At 34.3% G+C, this 4,038-nt stretch overlaps 1 long non-coding RNA gene across 1 annotated transcript; it reads left to right on the top strand.

Moving 5' to 3' along the window:
• Positions 1-1,242: 1,242 nt before the first annotated feature.
• On the top strand, positions 1,243-3,586 carry LOC140321327 (uncharacterized). The gene is made up of 3 exons (XR_011918901.1): positions 1,243-1,377; positions 2,113-2,178; positions 3,523-3,586. It is a non-coding gene; the product is annotated as an uncharacterized lncRNA (long non-coding RNA).
• The last annotated feature ends 452 nt before the right edge of the window (positions 3,587-4,038 follow it).

Here is a 4,038-nt window from a genome sequence, read left to right as displayed (position 1 = left end):
AGAGGTTGAATGGGGACAAGTTTCCCCAGTCATCACATCTAGTGCCCTGTGTTCTTGGATAGAGAAACTCTATCCAAGAACACATACTACTAGTAACAGCAATCAGGATCGCTGTTGCAGTCCTGTAGTATGTGTTCCTGGATAGAGTTTCCGTATCCAAGAACACAGGACTCCCTGTGTTCTAGGATAAAAAAAACTCAATCCAAGAACAAGTATTAAAGGGTTGCAAGAGCAATCTGATTGCTCTTCCAGCCCTTAATAGTCCCTAAAAATAACCCAAATTCTCCCACCATTGACTTCAATGGTGTTCGAATTCGGCATTTGATCACCCGAACAATATCTAACCGATCGAATAGCTGTCAAATCGAATAGTGAGATATTTGACCAACACTAGCAGTCAGGACATACTAAGCTTAAATTTGTGCAAAGAATGAAGCTAAAGCCAAAATGTGAGGTTCCTGGGCACAGTTCAGGATTTTGAATATGAGAGATTCACTTTAACATTCAAAAAAATTTTTTTTTAGTACTCAATATTTGGCTGCTCCTTTTTTCATTATGGCAATTTTGTGGTGTTTATAGTTTATATTCACAAAATTTAAAAGAATTGTTTTGTACTGAACAGTTGTTAGACCTTAATGGCAAAAAATTGTTTGCTAGCAGACACTGATACAAATGGATTTGTAATAGACAAGCCTAGCATTTGCATTTCACTCCCAACATTTTACTTTTTTGTTGAGACAACACAACATTCAATAAAAAATAATGTTGGTATTTAATTTTTTTTATCAGTGCATTGATACTACTTAAACATACAAAATTCAATCCATTTAAAATAACGGTTCTATTTTCCGTTTTTCTTCTAGGCCCCTGTGTTACCATGTCTCTAAAACAGGAAAAGAAAATTGATTCATCTGCTCTGCAGAAGATTGCTGCAGACATGAGCAACCTAATAGAAAACCTGGACACCAGTGAGCTCCACTTTGATGGAGAGGAAGTGGATGCTGATATCATTAGTGACTCTAAAGTGAGCAGTAAGTGTTTGACTGCATTTCTAAAATCACAATAATCTGTAATATTTGTAATAATCTGTGTATATATGTAAAATATAATCATGTGGATAAAAAGTCCATACCGGTCATTGATTTATATAAGGACTAAATAACCACATTACAATCTAAAGGCACTCCAATGTCTGACCTCGCCTCACCAAAAAATGCATAAATTAAAGGACAAATATGGCCATTGCTGAGACTACTGTCTCTTATTTACAGCCACACAGTAAGAAGACAGACTGTAAGAAGTGGAGATGTGAGGTCCATGCCAAATTTACCTCGGAATGCAGAGATTGTCAGGGAGGAGCAGTCTTCAAGCAGACGGGTAAATATATCCAAAGCTTAATGCAGACTATTTCTAAAACTAAATTGTGGAGATGGCACCTTCTTTGAAGCCGACTTTAAAATATTTAGCTCCAAAATATAGACATATTTTTATTCTTTGTTTTTACAAATAGGACAGTGTGAGAATGTTTGCAGTATTCAGGAAAATTAAAGCTATTCGGTTGAGCTACAGGTGTATAGTGCACACTGTATCCTGCTCTTTTCCACTGTTGTGCTGTCCTGTTCTTTTCTTTGCCGCTGCACTGATGCAAAGAACGCTAATCCCAGCCACTGCACCAACAAAAACTTCCATACTCTCCAGTTGTGCGCTTGTGCAAACTTTTCGCCACTGGACCCACAAACATTTATTGACTATTCCTAACTGCACCATGCTTACTTCTTCACTCTTCACCAGCATACACTTCTATTAGTTTAGAAAAAATAATAAAATAAAAACCATTCCTTAATCTAGTAATATTGCTTTGTGGGAAATTTGTTCCGTATTCAGTAGTTTTGTCTTCTAACCCTATCCCTGTATATGGAAAAAAAGTACCATGTATATAGAAATGTGTCATTTTTTAAAGTAAAGTGTAAAGTGTTTTATTGTAATTGTTTCCAACTCTATAACACTGTTTTCTAGTAAACAAGTTTGATATATAGGAATTTATCTACATAAAGCCATTTTTCAGTTTGGGTATTTTGGGCTGATATAAGAAGTTTATATTATCTATTACAGAAACAGCTGGAAGACTATTTAACCGCACTATTAAAGATGCCAATGTACAGAAATTATCATGCAACAGTAAGTGAAAAATTAACCAATTTCAGTGTTTTTCCAGCTTAGTTTTACATTACTCTTACATTTCAGTATCCATATTTGATTTGCAAATTAAAATGTTATTAATTTTTACACCAATAACTGTGGAAGTCTATATTGATTTGAGAACTGAAAACTGTCCTTCATAAGAGTTGTTATCAGTGTAGCTTGATCTCTGTTCAATGTGTTTCCTAGACCAGATTTGTCATTTTCCAATCAGTCTTCAAATGTTTGCTGTTTGCTTTGAAAGGGCAAATCTAGATGTAGGAATGCAATAAATGTCAAACCTGCTAGATAAAAGAATGAACATCACACTGGGCCATGGTCTGTTTAGAATTCCCCAAGTATTTTTGTTATAAATGTATTTAATGCATTCTACTTCTGGTGCACACTTTGGCATCAGCAATCAGAACTCTCATATGATTTGTATTTCAATATCTGCTATGAAGCATGAGCTGCTAATTTCATAAATCTTCTCAGACTGGGTCTTATGTATAAAAGTTGCTATAAAGTCACATTAGATTGTGAACCCCTTTGAGGGACAGCTAGTGACATGACTATGGGCTTTGTACAGTGCTGCGTAATATGTCAGTGCTATATAAATACTGTGTAATAAAAATTAAGTAATAATAATAAAGTAGGTTTTGCAATATCAAATTATCGTTCCTAATTGCTATGTCCATAAATACCCTAGTGTGTTTATTTATAATAGATATAATTATTTACAGTAGTCTCACCCTAACACAGATTTTGTTCCTTAAAGAAATAATGGTGCTGGATATCCAATAATGCAGAAGATACATTTGTATCTTTTATTCCACTTTAATATGTTTTTCTGAATTGGCATTTCAGAGAATACATGAAGCATGCAGTGTACTTGGCAAATGGATATTCTGGAAGTTAATTGTTATACATCTGCATGGTTATAAAGTCCGCTGTGATGGATATCTTGACTGTACTGTCCTTTTTGTGTAAATGGCACCATTGGTACACACCACATTGTAAACACTGCATAGTGTTTTTAACATAATTTTTGGGAATATAGTCATAAATGTTTCATTTCTACACTCAATATCAGATCAACAGCAATAAAACACCCAGCTGGATATTCCTTCACTGAACTCCTGTGGGGGTACTCCAGGACATAAGCAGAAATGGCTTTCATAGCAATGAAACCTAAGATTTAAAACCTGTAAAAACTATATTAGAAAAAAACAGTATACCTCAGTGGCACTATACTTAATATTATATACTGTATTTAAGACCATTTGTAAAGCTTTGTTACTTTGAAAATTCAGTCTGGAAAGCTTTAATTTTGTTTGTTTCCAGAGAGAATTCATTGATGTGAATCAGCTTTCTTTCATCCATGATCTTGGACCAAAGGGCATGTAAGTTTATATGATTAGTTTATACAGCTGTTTTAACTGCCTTTCTGTGGAAGTGTGAGAATATTGCCCACATTGTCCTTAGAATTATTGCAAAAGTACTGTGATCATATCTATGGCTGTGTAAAAGTGAAAGTTTTACAGCATCTCCTATAGTAAATTATATCTTATTTTAAGGGTCAGGAAATCTGACAGATGTCAAAAAGCCACATCAAGTAACCCTAAAGCAGCCAGTAGTCTGAAAGTAGCTCTAACTGTCTAAAGAATATGGCGTTTTGTACCACATTTTAGCATTTACACATTTGTCTGTCCATGATTGTCTAAAGGATTCAGTTTATTAAATGTAATTGCATACTTTCTGCTATACATTTAAAGTTTATCATGTGTGAATTAGGAACTCATTCACACTTCTTTCCCGTTGTGTTGTGATAATTCATGTACATTAACACATATTATGTAA

Source organism: Pyxicephalus adspersus, unplaced genomic scaffold, assembly GCF_032062135.1.
Source record: "Pyxicephalus adspersus unplaced genomic scaffold, UCB_Pads_2.0 Sca2341, whole genome shotgun sequence".
Lineage (NCBI taxonomy): Eukaryota > Metazoa > Chordata > Amphibia > Anura > Pyxicephalidae > Pyxicephalus > Pyxicephalus adspersus.
The sequence above is the reverse complement of the archived record's forward strand: the minus strand, read 5'-3'. Positions and strand labels throughout refer to the sequence as shown.